The sequence below is a fragment of the Zingiber officinale genome, chromosome 3B, assembly GCF_018446385.1.
Source record: "Zingiber officinale cultivar Zhangliang chromosome 3B, Zo_v1.1, whole genome shotgun sequence".
NCBI lineage: Eukaryota > Viridiplantae > Streptophyta > Magnoliopsida > Zingiberales > Zingiberaceae > Zingiber > Zingiber officinale.
Genome location: NC_055991.1, coordinates 55,128,927 through 55,147,233, shown reverse-complemented (window position 1 = coordinate 55,147,233; position 18,307 = coordinate 55,128,927).

Sequence of the window (18,307 nt, the reverse complement as noted above, 5' to 3'; positions counted from 1 at the left end):
TGACAGGAACAAGCTTGTGTAAGGATGTTTGAGAGATGATCTTGAGGGTGAAATGGGGTTATTCAAGGGGGTAGGATAGATTGTATGTGTTCATATCTTATATCTTGATGCGGTTGAGGAGAGATGAATTCTTATGTTGATTTTTCGAGGGATGCACGTGACAGGCAAGCCCGTGTAAGGACAACATAGACTCATTCCTAATTGATCACATTTAGGTATAGATTTCAGTCCTAGGCCAATTGTCTATTGCAAGAGGGAACCGACAACCTCCTACAAATGATGGATAATTGAGGAATAAAATTTGGTAGATCATTTACATTGAATAATCTTACAAAGAAACCGAAACTCCTAGAACATACCTTTATCATAGCCCTTATTCTTGTTTCTTATTCTTTAATTTCTATGTTCTACTTTGCATAGTTGTACTTTGCTTTTGTCAATCCATTGATTTGTTGTTTGGCTAATTCGAGTTGAGATATCTTTAGTGCTTATACTAGTCTCTGTGGATACGATATCTTTTATTATTACTTACGACATTTCCATACACTTGCGGAACGTCAACAAATTTTTGGCGTCGTTGCTGCGCTATAACATTAGGGATTATCAATTGAGTTAGACTAAATATAACTTTTCTTTTCTTTTCATTAACATAATTGAATCTAATTTTTAGAATTCTGTTTTCATAACTTTTTCTTGTATTCTTTTCTACTTCTTTGCTTGTTGCAATTTTAATTCTGCACTTTTAATTTTCTAACATTCTAATCTAATTTTTCTTTGTCTTTCTTGTCTTTGAATCAGTTTCATTCTTCTTTCTTTTTCTTTTGAACAACTATCATTTTGCAATCTTGTTCTTTTGTATGCGAAGATCTAACTTTGAAGGAGAACTTCTTCCTCTAAACCCTAAGATAGACAGAACATTTCATAGGAGAAAGATTCTGCAAAGACATTTAGAAGAACAAGAACATTCTATCGTGGCTAATAGACCACTAAAGGATTATGCAGCACCTTATGCTAGGAGTTTTCGATCTAGTATTTCAAGACCTTCAGTGGAAGCAAATAATTTTGAGATCAAACCTGTAATTATTTTTATGGTGCAACAAAATCAGTTTGGTGGAGGACAACGTGAAGACCCGAATCAACACTTGGAGGTCTTCTATGAGATATGCGACACAATGAAGGTGAATGGTGTTCCTTCCGAAGCTATGCACTTACTATTTTTTGGGCTTTCTTTAAGAGATAGAGCTAAGCAATGGTTGAATTCTTTAGCTCCAAATAGTATCACCACATGGGAACAATATGAGCAGCAATTTCTTGATAAATTCTATCCTCCAAGTAAAACAGCCCATATGAGGAATCTTATTGTAAGTTTCAAACAAGCTGACTCAGAATCTCTATTTGAAACTTGGGATAGATATAATAGTATGATCAGACAATGCCCACACCATGGTTTGAAGAAGTGGTTAGTGTTACATATATTTTATAATGACATCAATTATCATACAAAGGTGTCCCTTGATTCAGCTGCTGGAGGGGCACTTATGAACAAAAGCTTGGATGAAGTCGTAGAAATAATTGAAAGTGTAGCACAAAATCACCATCAATGGGCTAATGAAAGAAGTGGTGGCTATTCCGGTGTAAACCCAACAAAAGCATCAGGGAAGTTTGATGTTGATGCAGTTACTCTATTGGCTGCAAAACTGGATGCTCTTACAAAGAGATTTGAAAACATGGGAGCTCCTTCAAGTACAGTTAATGCCATTGTTTTGTCTTGTGAAGTATGTGAAAGTTCTAAACATTCGAATGACTCATGTCCTTTGGGAGCTATTTTTGCACAAATCAATCAATTAGAGCAATATGACACCATCATGAGTCTTAATCAAAGGCAGAACAACCTGTTAGAGTGTATACTAAAAGCCTAGCTTTTGTAAACATTTATTTATGAAATAAAAGAATCACATTGGTCAAATGTCTATATTTTATTTGTTAAGTGTAGTTGCTCAATTAATTTATATTGTAGATAACATGATGTGTGGTGTCACACACAGAAGATCATGTTATCAGTTTTTTATAAATTATAAACAGTTGCTCACGACTAAGATGGAAAGAAACAAATCATTGGAATAGTCGTAGTGTAATTAGCTATTAATTTATCTTGACTAATAAATTACACTAGTATACTTTAAGTGTATTGAGTAATACCATTTTAGGTAAGTTCTTTTTATACTGACTTAATAAAAGAACTAGACCTTAATTATTATGAAAGCGTATGCTCTTAATCCTAATATAATAACAAGCATATATATTTAGTATTTATTTCTTTAACTTATCAAAGGGTGAGATTTAGCTCGATAAATCAATAGGCCTGATAAGTTGGGAAATGATATTACTTATAGTGTGTGTCGTTAATTATAGAAGGAAACTGTGTTCTAGTAATCTAGGTTGAGAATTTCCCCAAGAGGAGCTTATAAGGATTGTCATGTTAAACCCTGTAGGTGGACTTAGTCCGACATGACAATAAGGTTGAGTGGTACAACTCTTGGACTAAGATATTAATTAAAGTGAGTTATCAGTAACTCATTTAAATTAATGGACATTCGATATCTTAAACACAGGGAGACTAACACACTCATGATAAGAAGGAGCCCATAATGTAATTTGGGATTGGTGCAGTAGTGCAATAATAACTCTCTAGTGGAATGAATTATTATTGATGAACTTGAGTTGTGTGTTCGAGGCGAACACGGGATACTCAAGCTCATCGGAAGGCCAAAACCAATTTCTCCTCTAGGTCCCTGTCGTAGCCTCGTTAATGCCTTAAATCCACTCATAGAAAAGCTCATCTTGGTGTCCAAGGGAGGGTCGACCCATGGCTTAGTGACCAAACTGTTAGTTAGAGCCCTAGAGCCAATCATTTGATGATTGTATGGACTCATGTATATCATATTCTTGTATATTAATAAAGGCATTTGTTTGGTTATTATACTTATTTATATTAGTGCCAAATAGACTAAGTATAATAGCGTCCTTGAGTAGAAGGTTCATACCTATATCAATCGATTAGTTGAATCGATAGTGAGATGATATAGGGAACACTACTCTAAATCATTCCTAGTCGAGTATTAGCATTCAGGGACAATGTTAATACAATAAGACTAGCATGTAGGTCAGCTCGATGACTTGATCTCACAAGTCATGGATATAGAGATATCAAGCTGACACATGGGTATGCATTAGAGAATGTATATTGAATGACCCGCCATGAGAAAGTATCATGGATCGTTATATGAGTGTCATATACTTTCTCATGTGGCTATTAGTATGACTATTAGTCCTTAGACCTGAAGTCACCATGGATCCCTACATAAGGAGTTATGTACTTTAGTTTCGTCAAACGTCACCCATAACTGGGTGGACTATAAAGGCGATACGGGTATATAACGAATTATGTAGAGGATGTGAGTGATGTAGATGGGATCTATCCCTCCCATATGACGGGAGCGACATTGGTATTCTTGATAGAGTGAGACCACTAAGTGCATGGCCATGCCCAAATGAGTCAACATTAGATGTTGAGCTCATTTGATCGAGTGAGTCTACTTGGAGTTCATGATTTAGATTGATTAGAGGATGACACGGTCTATGCCTCACATTGATCAATCTAGATGTCTAGGATAGAAGGACACTTGTCATTATTTTGTGAGTAGTCACAATTGTTAGTCACAAGGTGATGTCGGATCTCGACATTCTTGTAACTTGGGTAGTAATGATGTGTTGCTAGATACCGCTCATTACTTATGCTCCTAAATGGGTTTAGGGCATTGCCAACGTTACAAGAACCTATAGGGTCACACACTTAGGACAATTAGGTGGAGATTAGATTCATATGATGAACCAAGAGGATTAGATTCATTTGATGAATCAAATTGGATTAAGAGTAATCCTAATTGGGCTAACTTGAGTTCGACTCAAGTTGATTCATGTGTTAAATGAGTCTAATTTAGATTTTGACTCATTGAATCAATTTAATTTAATGAATTAGATTCATTATATTAAGTTGGCTCGAATCAAATGGTTGGATTAGATCCACCATGGTAGAGATTAAGTCAAGTTTGATTTGACTTGAGAAGGAAGACCAAAGGTCAATTTTGACTTGACCTTTTGCCACCTCATTGGTGAGTTGGCATTAGGTGGACCAATAATGATGTTCCACATCATCATGGGTGCCACCTCATGGAAGTTACAAAGTCACTCTCTTAATGGTTTCATATTAATTGCAATTAATGCAATTAATGTGATTTTATGGTTTCATATTAATTGCAATTAATGCAATTAATGTGAATTTTGAAAAGTGGCCGGCCACTTGGTTTTTGGGCGAAAAATTGATTTTTCATTCACTTGTGTGCATCTTCCTCCCTCTCCCTCTCAATCTTCCTCCCTCTCCCTCTCAAGCTCTCCCTCTCCCTCTCTTCCCTTGGCCGAACCACATAGGTGCTAGCACACCTTGGTTTTTGGTCATCTCCATCTAGTGTGTCCATGTGGATACTTCTAGAGGACCGGCGCTTGACGGTCTTGAGATCCGGCATCATTTGGACGAGCGGGAACGCGAAGGGCATCGCATCAAAGGTATAAATGGTTTATCCTTATGTAGATCTACTGTAGATTAAAGTTTTCAAACTCGTATTTGTTCGGTTTTACCTTGCACGAGATCCGTGGCTTGGGCGATTCGGGGTTTCCGCCCCAACAATGGTATCAAAGCCACGTGCAAGGCTTGTACGAGTTTGTTTTATTTTTATGAAAATAAAACCTTCTGTGATTTTCTGTAAAATTAGTTTTTATGATTTTATGGGTAATTTTTCCGTAGAAGCGAAGCACGACTTGTAGGCTTCGGCTACCGGAAAGATCTTTCAAACCGGCCGTTTTGCCCCAAATCCTTTTGGGACAGCGAGCTTGAGTGCCATTAGATCGCAAAGGAGCAACTCACGATGGTTAGATCATGGGTAGGGTACTCCCCCTAAGGGATTTGCTCCGCGATTGCACCCGAAATCGCTAAAACGAACCCACCGGGAAGATTTTCCGAAACGGCAATGTCTCGACCCAAATCGTTTTGGGACAGCGGGTTTAGGCGCTGTTGGATCGCAAAAGAACCCTCGCGATGGTTAGATCGCGGGTAGGGGCGATGCCCCTGGCCCCGCAAGGGATCCGTTCCGCGACCGCCGGGAAATTTTATTCGTAAAATTGTAAAATTAATTTTAAAATTATAGAAAATTATGAAAATATATAATTTTGAATTATATATATTAATTTGTGATAGTCATGGCCCAAAGCCCAATATGATTGGTTGTGTTGTAATTCATAATACGGCCTGCGTGCCGTTATGTGTTTGCGAGTGTTGTATTATATTCGCGACCTGCGTGTCGTGCCTTCTCATATTTTCTTGTTGTAAATTAGATTTAGACTCGAATGTAACTCGAGTTTCAAATTGTAATGTACAAATTGGAGCGGTGGAGGGTCCACACGAGACGGAGTTCCGAGGCGGGCACGAGCAACACAAGGTGGTCAAAGGGAGGCGCTTGGAGAAGCTGTTGACCCTAGGTTGACCAATCGATCTTCTCATTGGCTTGAGAAGATCGTAGTAGGGCCATGACTAAATCACAAATAGATTAATTAATTAATTATTATGTATTTGATGCATGTTTAATAATTAATTAATTAATTAGTGCCTTAACGATTAGATTAGATCTAAGTCGTGCACATGATGCACCCTTGCGATTAGATTAGATCTAAGTCGTACACAAGATGCATTCTTCTCGATTAGATTAGATCTAGATTGAACCAACTCTAAAATGCCTAACCGTGCCGTGATACCTATCACTACCTCGATCACATGTATTGTTGAATCTGCCAAAGCAGAGCAATACATATTATCTTGGTAGGGTACGGAGGGACAATCTTGGTCCCGTCTATCAACGCATGGGTGAATACAAACTCAATTAGATTGAGGATTCATAGTTACTCGGTTGGATCGAGTCAACTATAGGCATTCTTCCAATAGTTGGAAAGATAGGTCAATATCACATCTATATTAACTCTCGGGCGTATTAGCCAAAGCTAACTCGAGTTTTAATATAAATGCGGATATTGATTCTATAAACAAGAGTTGCATAGAGATGTAATTGGTAATCGTTACCTACCGATCATACTAAGACTTGGGAATATTCGACAAAGCTAACTCAAGAGTTAGTATGATGTGGATCTTGTCCCACAGAATTATAGAATTCAGGGAGCATCATTTAATTAAAGGCCTAATTAAATGATTTTTAAGAATATGATATTTATTTCTGCAAATTTTCTCTTGTAGATAACCATGACGTCAAACACGAATTCCTTCTCCCTGCGATCTTTGAGAAGGACAAGCTCAACGAAGCGAACTGGTACAAGAACTTGAGAATAGTTCTCACCAGGAGCGTGTACGTTCTGGAGCAGCCCATTCCCGAGGCTCCTCCTGCCAATGCCCGCGAGCCGACAAAGATGCTTACAAGAAGCATCAAGACGACACATTAGTGTCCAATGCTCGCGACCATGAACTCGGAGCTTGAAGCAACATGAGTTGATGGGCTTTTGATATGGTTGAGCATCTTCGCCAACTATATCAGTGACAAGAGAGGCATGAGAGATTTGAGATCTCGAAGGCACTGTTTCAATGCAAGATGGGGCTCCTGTAGGTCCTTATGTACTCAAGATGATTGGGTACATAGAGAACCTACACTGGGGTTCCCACTTGGCCAAGAGTCGGCCACTTGATCTTGCAGTCCTTGCCGGATAGCTATAGTCAATTCGCTCAACTATAACATGAACGAGATTGACAAGCCACCGCCCGAGCTACTTAGTATGTTACGAATTGAGATTAACCTTAAGAAGGTTAAGCCCATTCGATGGTCCGAGCATAAGGGCAAAGGCAAGCCCAAAGGCAAAGGAAAGTCCCAAGCCAAGGGCAAAGGCAAGGCAAGGCACTGAAGCCTAAAGGAGGGGTCGCCAAGGATGCTACCGCTTCCACTGCGGTCAGACCGGGAACCGAAGGTATACTTGGAAGATCTTAAGAAGAAGCGAAGTGAGACTTCCACTTCGTATATATGTCATAGAAGTCAATCTATCTATTTCTACATCATGGGTATTAGATACTGGATGTGCTTCTCACATTTGAGAAATAGCAGAGCATTAGCGAAGGGTGAGGTGGACCTACGAGTAGGCAATGGAGCACGGGTTGCTGCTGTTGCTGTAGGAACTTATCAGTTATCTCTGCCCTCTAGGCTTGTACTAGATTTAGATGATTGCTGTTATGTGCTTGCTCTTACTAAGAACATAGTTTCAGTTTCTTGTTTAGACAAGAAAGGATACTCTTTATAATAAAAGACAAATGTTGTTCTGTTTATTTGAAAGATATGTTCTATTGTAGTGCACCACTAATAAACGGACTCTATATTCTAGACCTTGAGAGCCCTATCTATAACATTAGTACCAAGAGGTTCAAGTCAAATGACATGAACCAAACATACCTCTGGCACTGTCGATTAGGTCATATAAATGACAAGCGCTTATCCTAGCTCCATAAGGATGGTTTGCTGGACTCATTTGATTTAGAATCATATGAGATATGCGAGTCATGCCGACGAGGCAAGATGACCAAGACCCCCTTTAGTGGGCATAGCGAGAGAGCAACTGATTTGTTAGGACTCATACATAGTGATTTATGTGGCCCTTTCAATGTTGCTGCTAGGGGCGGTTATAGATACTTCATCACATTTATTGATGATTTTAGTAGATACGGTTATGTGTACTTGATGACACATAAGTCTGAATCCTTTGAAAAGTTCAAAGAATTCAAGAACGAAGTACAGAACCAGCTTGGCAAGAGTATTAAGGTACTTCGATCAGATCGAGGTGGTGAATACTTAAGCCATGAGTTTCGTGACTACTTAGCTGAGTGTGGGATTTTATCTCAACTCACTCCTCCTGGAACACCACAGTGGAATGGTGTATCCGAAAGGAGGAATCGTACCTTATTAGATATGGTACGATCTATGATAAGTCACACAGATCTTCCGACATATCTATGGGGATATGCTCTAGACACGGCAGCTTTCATACTCAACCGAGTTCCATCAAAGGCCGTGATAAAGACACCATATAGGATATGGACCGGAGAGATGCCTAGGTGTCTTTCATGAGGATTTGGGGTTGTGAGGCTTACGCTCGACGTCAAGTCTCAGAAGTTAGGACCCAAATCCGACAAGTGTTATTTCATCGGATATCCCAAGGAAACTAAGGGATATTATTTCTACATTCCCAACAAGCACAAGGTAGTTGGGGTCTTTCTAGAAAGGGATTTTGTTTCTAGAAAGACTAGAGCACGCTCGATCTTGAAGAAGTTCAAGATGCGAACAATAGCACCGATGCCTCGATGGAAATTGGAACCACAAAGTTTTGTGGATGATGTTGTTCCACAAGGAGTTGAGGAACAACAATCAAGTAGACATACCTCTTCGCAGGTCCGATAGGGACGTCGTCACCGAGAGATACTCATTTCTCTTGTCTCGACCATGATGACATTGTGCTCATAGAGGATGAGCCTACCACCTATCAAGAAGCTGTGATGAGACCAGATTCGAAATGGCTAGAAGCCATGAGATCCGAGATAGAATCCATGTACACCAACCAAGTATGGACTTTGGTTGATCCACTTGAAGGGGTAAAACCCATTGGGTGCAAGTGGGTCTTTAAGAGAAAGACCGACATGGATGGACTTATCTATAAGGGTCGCTTGGTAGCTAAAGGTTTCAGCAGATTCATGGTATTGACTATGATGAAACCTTTTCTCCAGTGGCGATGTTTAAGTCCATTCGGATCATGCTTGCTATTGCACCTACCATGACTATGAGATATGGCGGATGGATGTCAAACCGTGTTTGAATGGAAACCTACTCGAGGATGTGTACATGACACAACCCGAGGGTTTTGTAGATCCGGCAGAGTATGCAATCTGCATAGGTCCATTTATGGACTAAAGCAAGCTTCTCGGGGAATCTTCGATTCGATGATGCGATCAAACAGTTTGGTTTCATCAAGAACGAAGATGAGCCTTGTGTCTACAAGAAGGTTGTAGGGACATAGTTGTCTTCCTCATCGTATGTGGATGACATACTACTCATTGGGAAGGACATCCCTATGCTTCTGTCTGTCAAGACATGGCTAGGAGTTGCTTCTCAATGAAGGACTTAGGAGAGGCATCTCGCATTCTTGGGATACATGATCTATAGAGATAGATCTAAGAGATTGCTTGGCCCAAGTCAGTACATATATTGACAAGGTACTCTTTCGGTTTGCCATACAAAGGAATTTTGCCGATGTCACATGGCGTGAGTCTTCGAAGACTCAAGGTCCCTCTTCTAGAGAGAGAGAGACCGCATGGATCGATCCCTTATGCCTCAGCCATAGGATCGATCATGCTATGTACTCGACCCGATGTCTCGTATGCTTTGAGCATGACGAGCAGATACCAGTGGTGAAAGTCATCGGATAGCGGTCAAGAATATTCTTAAGTACTTACGAAGGACTAAAGAATATTTCTTGATATATGGAGGCAATGATGAGCTAACCGTAAAGGGTTACGGTGATGCCGGCTTCCAGACCGATGATTACCGATCGCAGTCGGGGTTCGTATTTTGCATTAATGGTGGTGGAAGAGTTCGAGCAGATCGAGGCTGATTCTACAATGTGCCGAGTATATTGCCGCATCGAGGTAGCAAAGGAGGCTGGATCATAAGTTCATCATCGAACTTGGGGTGGTTCCTAGCATCGCCGACCCAGTTGCTCTATTGTGACAACAATGGAGCTATAGCACATGCGAAGGAACCTCGCTCACACCAGTGGACCAAGCACATACGACGCTCCCATCTCATTCGAGAGATTATCGATAGAGGAGATGTTAAGATTTGCGAGTACCCACAGAGGCTAACATCGCAGATCCCTTGACCAAGGCTTTGCACGAGGAAGCATGATGGTCACACTAGGTCTTTAGGCCTTAGAGCCTATATTGATTGGTGCTAGTGGGAGATTGTTAGTTAGAGCCTAGAGCCAATCATTTGATGATTGTATGGACTCATGTATCATATTCTTGTATATTAATAAAGGCATTTGTTTGGTTATTATACTTATTTATATTAGTGTCAAATACACTAAGTATAATAGCGTCCTTGAGTAGAAGGTTCATACCTATATCAATCGATTAGTTGAATCGATAGTGAGATGATATAGGGAACACTACTCTAAATCATTCCTAGTCGAGTATTAGCATTCAGGGACAATGTTAATACAATAAGACTAGCATGTAGGTCAGCTCGATGACTTGATCTCACAAGTCATGGATATAGAGATATCAAGCTGACACATGGGTATGCATTAGAGAATGTATATTGAATGACCCGCCATGAGAAAGTATCATGGATCGTTATATGAGTGTCATATACTTTCTCATGTGGCTATTAGTATGACTATTAGTCCTTAGACCTGAAGTCACCATGGATCCCTACATAAGGAGTTATGTACTTTAGTTTCGTCAAACGTCACCCGTAACTGGGTGGACTATAAAGGCGATTACTGGGTATATAACGAATTATGTAGAGGGATGTGAGTGATGTAGATGGGATCTATCCCTCCCATATGACGGGAGCGACATCGGTATTCTTGATAGAGTGATACCACTAAGTGCATGACCATGCCCAAATGAGTCAACATTAGATGTTGAGTTCATTTGATCGAGTGAGTCTACTTGGAGTTCAAGATTTAGATTGATTAGAGGATGACACGATCTATGCCTCACATTGATCTATCTAGATGTCTAGGATAGAAGGACACTTGTCATTATTTTGTGAGTAGTCACAATTGTTAGTCACAAGGTGATGTCGGATCTCGACATTCTTGTAACTTGGGTAGTAATGATGTGTTGCTAGATACCGCTCATTACTTATGCTCCTAAATGGGTTTAGGGCATTGCCAACGTTACAAGAACCTATAGGGTCATACACTTAGGACAATTAGGTGGAGATTAGGTTCATATGATGAACCAAGAGGATTAGATTCATTTGATGAATCAAATTAGATTAAGAGTAATCCTAATTGGGCTAACTTGAGTTCGACTCAAGTTGATTCATGTGTTAAATGAGTCTAATTTAGATTTTGACTCATTGAATCAATTTAATTTAATGAATTAGATTCATTATATTAAGTTGGCTCGAATCAAATGGTTGGATTAGATCCACCATGGTAGAGATTGAGTCAAGTTTGACTTGACTTGAGAAGGAAGACCAAAGGTCAATTTTGACTTGACCTTTTGCCACCTCATTGGTGAGTTGGCATTAGGTGGACCAATAATGATGTTCCACATCATCATGGGTGCCACCTCATGGAAGTTACAAAGCCACTCTCTTAATGGTTTCATATTAATTGCAATTAATGCAATTAATGTGAATTTTGAAAAGTGGCCGGCCACTTGGTTTTTGGGTGAAAAATTGATTTTTCATTCACTTGTGTGCATCTTCCTCCCTCTCCCTCTCAATCTTCCTCCCTCTCCCTCTCAAGCTCTCCCTCTCCCTCTCTTCCCTTGGCCGAACCACATAGGTGCTAGCACACCTTGGTTTTTGGTCATCTGCATCTAGTGTGTCTATGTGGATACTTCTAGAGGACCGGCGCTTGACGGTCTTGAGATCCGGCATCATTTGGACGAGCGGGAACGCGAAGGGCTTCGCATCAAAGGTATAAATGGTTTATCCTTATGTAGATCTACTGTAGATTAAAGTTTTCAAACTCGTACTCGTATTTTTGTTCGGTTTTACCTTGCATGAGATCCGTGGCTTGGGCGATTCAGGGTTTCCGCGACGCGAAAAGCGGTTTTCGCGGCCCGAAAAACCCAACACAAACCATGTGGCCAGGCACTTCCTCCTCAATAAGGTCGGCCTCTTGCTTGGTTCCCAAGCAAGAAGGGGTCGGCCACAATAATTCAAACTAGGAGGGGTGTTTTGAATTTTTAAAATTTTCTCTTTGTAGAAATCTACAAGTTTTAAAAGAGAGATTTTAAAATATAAAACTTTCCTTATTTGAATTAGGCCACATGGTTTAAAAGAAAGTTTAAAAGTTTTAAAACTTTCATTTTTTAACAATTCTCATTGTTTTAGAAAAAAGGAAGAGAAGTTTTAAATTTTTAATTTTTAATTTTTAATTTTGTAACCATGTTTAAAAAGGAAATTTTAGAAGAGAGGTTTTACATTTTAAAACATGATTTTAATTTTTAAAAATTTTCTTCTTTAACATTCACATTAGGAAATCAAAAGAGCGCTTGTAAAATTTTATAAGAGTTTTTCCTTTGCTTATAAAATCTTTTACAAGGTTATTTCTTTCCTTTTAAGGGGCCGACCACCCTTGCTTGGTGCCCAAGCAAAGGGCCGGTCAAATCAATAAATCATCCAATCAATGATTTGATGATTGAATCAATCAAAGGAAAGGAAAAGGAAAAATAAAAGAGGAAAAGGAAAAACAAGAGGAAGATTTTATTTTTTGTAAAAAGTCTTTCCTTATTTACCTTGGGCAAGTAATATAAAAGAAGGGGAGAGGAGGCTTCAATTATTATCAATTCTTATTCTTTTGGTGGAGTTCCTCATTGTGGCCGGCCCTCTCTCCCTCTCTTTTCCCTTTGCTCTCTTTTGCTCCTTGGTGGTGGTGGTGGCCGAAACTTAGAGAAGGAGGAGAAGCTCTTTGGATGGTGTTCATCTTGGAGAATCGTCACCCACACACGTCTAAGAGGAGGCGAGGAATACGGTAGAAGATCTCGAGATTATTAGCTTACGAAGAAGAGGTATAACTAGTAATTTTATTCCGCATCATGCTAGTTATTTTTCTTTACATGAATTCCAAACACAAGAGGCATTAGATTCTAGTTTTTCGAATTTGTTTCGAAGTTGTTTTTTTTTATTTTTCAAATTTCTGATTCGATTGTTCCTTTTGGTTAAACCTAGAGTTATATAAGGAAATTAAATATTAGCTTTCCTTAAAAGGCTTTGTCTAGGCGGTGGTGGATGCTCCCATACCCAAGAAGGTCATGTGCCTCACCATGCAGTCTTGGAAGCCAATTTTGGAAATTAATATTTAATTGAATTTATAACATAGGTTGATTTGGATCAATAGTGTTAAGTTCCGCTTGTGATCCAAATCTAAACCATTAAGAATAGATAAGTTAACTTTGGAATCAATAATGTTAAGTTCCGTTTGCGATTCCTAATTTAACTTCTAAAAAACACAATAGGTTGTTTAGGAAAGGTTCGACACTTGTATAAAATTTTTGTACAGTGAAACCGGTACGATCTTCCTAGGACCAACCAAATATTAGTATCAGAGCTAGGGTTTGTCTCTATGTGTTTTGGTTTCTGTTAATTATGCACATGTCATACATAATTTAGGTAGGATAATAGCAGGATGTGCTAACTTTGTGGTTGCAGGCTCCAACTATTATTGCTTATAGTTGTTGTGTGTGATTGGACCCTTGGACATGTCAAGGGCATTATTTTGTGTGTGCATGATTGTAAGTATTAAATACAGCAGGAGATGTATTAGTTTTAGAATTTTACTTTTTTGTTCGATCTAGAATACATGTACATTCCTTCATGGAATATAGGATCGATATATGTAAAATTCTATATTTGTCACGGATCTTATCCTTGCGAGGTGTGGTGCTATTGAAGGACCAGAGGCGCAGCTGAATAAGAAGCAAGATAGATGTGATGACTGGACCCGATGGCGGTGGCTAAAGATGGCAGCAGCTAGGGTTGGAACACACGGAGGATAGTGATGGAAAAGACCATAATAGTTGAAAAATTAGTTTCCACATTTATTACTTTTATTTACTGTGATGCGTGTGTGTGCATGTGATATATGCTAGCATAGGTTAAAATTCCTCACCTTAAATAACTAAGTGGGAGAGGAGTTTTTAAATAAATTCCATGGTCTCCATTATTGGTTTGTAAGTGATGCAACAAGCTTGCGTGTTGGCTCTGAGTGCCTCCCTCCACAACGGATGGGTTTGTTGCGGATCACTAGATCAAACTTCCTTTATGGATGGTTATATGAAATTATTTAGGAGCATGTGATCTTCTCCAACTGAAGGGGCACAATCCTATTTAATGGACTAAGTATCAAGTAATGGTATACACTTAGACGCATTCAATAGTATCCTTCCCAACGGAGTCACTGCTATTGTTTTGTGTGACCAAAGGAAAATCAACTATTAATTTTATTTGCCATAAAGTTAGAATGATAAGATAATAAAATTAATGGGTAAGACCCTCCTCTTACAAATGTTGAATTTATATACGTCCACACTAACGTGACATGCAATATTCACGGTGTTTTGAGGTGTTGGTAAATTTAAATAGTATTGTTTGAGGAATCAATATTATTCTAAATTTAGAGACCGGACCAAAGTTTATTTTTTGATTCTTAGGATGTCTTTCAACCCATTGGTCATTATATTGAAAGAGAATAGACTTACTGGTCCTAACTATATAGATTGGAAAAGAAACCTGGATATTGTCTTAACTGTTAAAAGTTATAAGTTTGTACTGTCAGAGGTATGCCCAGATACACCTAATGGTGATTCTACCCCAAAGGAGATTGAGTATCATAAGAAATGGGTAAAAGCAGATGAGATGGCGTGGTGTTACATTTTGGCTTCAATGTAAAATGTATTGCAACATCAGCATCAAGATTTACCAACTGCTTATGATATAATGAACAATCTCAAAGAACTCTTTGGGCACCAGAGTCGAACTACTAGGCAAGAGACAATGAGAAAGTTAATGACAACCACCATGTTAGAGGGGGCACCCGTAAGGGATCATATCCTCAAAATGATGGCTTATCTGAATGAAATACAAGTCCTTGGAGGTGAAATCGATGGGGAAACCCAGGTCGATATAATTCTCCAAATGCTACCCAGAAGTTTTGAGTAGTTCCGCCTGAACTATAACATGAATAAAAGGGAGTATACGTTGACGGAACTTCTGACAGAACTACAGGCAGCAGAAGGTATATTTCGTCACAGTTCTCAGATTCACTATGCTAAAAATGGTTCTACTTCTAAGTTAAAAGGCAAGAAGAAGAAGAAACAAGTCTTTTCAGCAAAGAAGGTGAATAAACCTCAGGGTACAGGACAAAAAGCTGGAATGAAGAAGCCGAATGGCAAGTACTTCATCTGCAAACAGTCAGGACATTGGAAGGCGGACTGTCCTTGTAGGAATCAGAACAATAAAGGTATATCTCACTCTTTAGTAGTTGAAACATGTTTAGCGGTGTTATCTACCAACACCTGGTGTGTAGATATGGGAGCCACTGATAATGTCTGCAACTCTTTGCAGGGGTTCTAGGAAACCTGACGACTATTTGAATGAGAGATAACTGTCTATATGGGAAATGTTACTAGGGTGGTAGCTGTTGAAGTGGGAGACGTCTACTTATCTTTTGATAGGAATAGAAGTTTGGTTTTAAGAAATTGTCTTTATGTACCCAGTTTCAGAAAGAATTTAATTTCAGTTTCTAAACTGTATTTGGATGGATATTCTGTTTCTTTCAGTAACAATGTGGTTATAAAGAGAAATAGGGTTATTATCTATTCTGGTGCATTGGTTGGTAATTTGTATACTTTAAATCCAATTTCTCCCATAAAGGAACAAATGGAAATTAATAACATATCTTCTAATTTTAATAAGAGAAAAGAACATTCAGAAATGAACCAAACATATCTTTGGCATCTAAGGCTTGATCATATTAACTTAATTAGGATTCAAAGGCTTGTAGCCGATGGACTCTTGGGTTCATTAGAGTTGGAAAACTTTTCAACCTGTGAATCTTGCTTGGAAGGTAAAATGACCAAGAGACCTTTTAAGGCTAAGGGGTATAGAGCCAAAGATGTGTTAGAACTGGTTCATTCTGATTTGTGTGGTCCTATGCCAATCCAGGCAAGAGGTGGTTATGAATACTTTGTCTCTTTTATAGATGATTATTCAAGATACAGATACATTTACTTGATGTGCCACAAGTCTGAATGCTTTGATAAGTTCAAAGAATATAAGGTTGATGTGGAGAAATGTCTTGGTAAAAGTATCAAGACACTACGGTCTGACCGTAGTGGCGAATACCTCTTTGGAGAGTTTAGGAATTACTTATCAGAAGCCGGGATTCAATCCCAGTTTCCACCCCTAGTACACCCCAACAGAATGGTGTGGCAGAACGAAGGAATAGGACTCTTATGGAAATGGTTAGATCGATGATGAGTTATTCAGAATTACCAAATTCGTTTTGGGGATATGCTCTAGAAACAGCAGTGTATATTCTAAATATGGTACCTTCTAAAACAGTTCCTTCTACTCCCATGGAATTGTGGAATGAGCGTAAGTCTAGTCTGAATCATATCCGGATATGGGGTAGTCCAACACATGTGCTGAAGGGAGATACTAACAAGTTGGAATCACGTACAGAAGTTTGTCTGTTTGTGGGATATCCTAAGGGAATGAAAGGTGGTTTGTTTTATAATCCTAAAAATCAGAAGATTATTGTTAGCACCAATGCTCGATTTTTAGAGGAAGATTATGTAATGAACCATAAGTCCATGAGTGAAATTGTTTTAAAAGAAATAAGAGAGGACACGTCTACTTTAGTACCAATAGTACAAGATGAAGTACCACAAGAGACTACAACACGTGTCACAGATGATGCAGAGTTATAGACAGTGTCTCGTCGTAGTGGGAGGGTTGTGAGGCAACCTGAAAGATTCATGTTTTTGGGAGAATCTTCGGATTTGATCCCGGGTAAACATGAACCTGATCCCCGGTCATATGACGAAGCACTCCAAGATAAATATGAAGTATCTTGGCAAAAAGCAATGAATTCTGAAATAAAATCTATGTATTCTAATAAGGTTTAGGAGCTTGTAGAACCACCAGATGGTGTAAAAGTCGTTGGATGCAAGTGGATCTACAAAAGGGAAAGAGGGACAGACAGGAAGGTAGAAACCTTCAAGGCAAGGCTTGTTGCGAAAGGGTACACTCAGAAAGAGGGAATCGACTATGAGGAGACCTTTTCGTCGGTAGCTATGTTAAAGTCTATCCGGATACTCTTATCCATTGTTGATCATATGAATTATGAGATTTGGCAAATGGATCTCAAGACAGCTTTCCTTAACAGAAGTCTTGAATAAAACATTCATATGAAGCAACCAGAGGGGTTTATTGAAAAGGGCAAAGAGCATCTAATGTGTAAGCCCAATCGGTCTATTTATGGACTGAAGCAAGCTTCAAGATCTTGGAACATCCGTTTTAATGAAATAATCCAGTCATATGGATTTATTCAGTGTCCGGATGAGTCTTGTGTATACAAGAAGTGTAATGGAAATGTGGTGATATTTCTTGTTCTATATGTAGATGATATTTTGTTAATTGACAACAATGTCAAAGTGGTATCAGACGTAAGGGTATGGTTGTCCAAACAATTCGATATGAAAGACTTAGGAGAATGTGCACACATCCTTGGGATCAAAGTCATTAGGGATCGCAAGAAAAGGATGTTGTGTCTATCTTAAGCTTCATATATAGATACAATCCTTGCTCGTTTTAGCATGCAGAACTCCAAGAAAGGTTTCTTACCTTTTAGGCATGGAGTGACTTTATCTAAAGAGATGTCTCCGAAGACATCAAAGGAGATAGAGGACATGAAGGCAGTTCCTTATGCTTCGGCTGTGGGAAGCCTAATGTATGTAATGCTGTGTACGAGATCTAATATCTATTTTGCCGTGGGCATGGTTAGTAGATATCAGAGTAACCCTGGACAAGAACATTGGATTGCTGTAAAACATATATTGAAGTACTTGAGAAGGACTAGAGATTATATGCTAGTTTACCAAGATGACGATTTGCTCCCTGTGGGTTACACGGATTCAGACTTCTAATTAGATATGGACAACAGTAAGTCTACATCAGGCTATGTATTTACTTTAGGAGGTGGAGCTATTGCATGGAGGAGTGTTAAGCAGAAATACGTTTCTGACTCAACCATGGAAGCTGAGTATGTGGTAGCCTCTAAGGCAGCCAAAGAAGCTGTATGGCTCGGAACTTCCTAATGGACTTAGATGTGATTCCTGGTTTGGCCATTATCATCACAATTTATTGTGATAATAGTGGTGCAGTTGCAAACTCGAAGGAACCACGAGCCC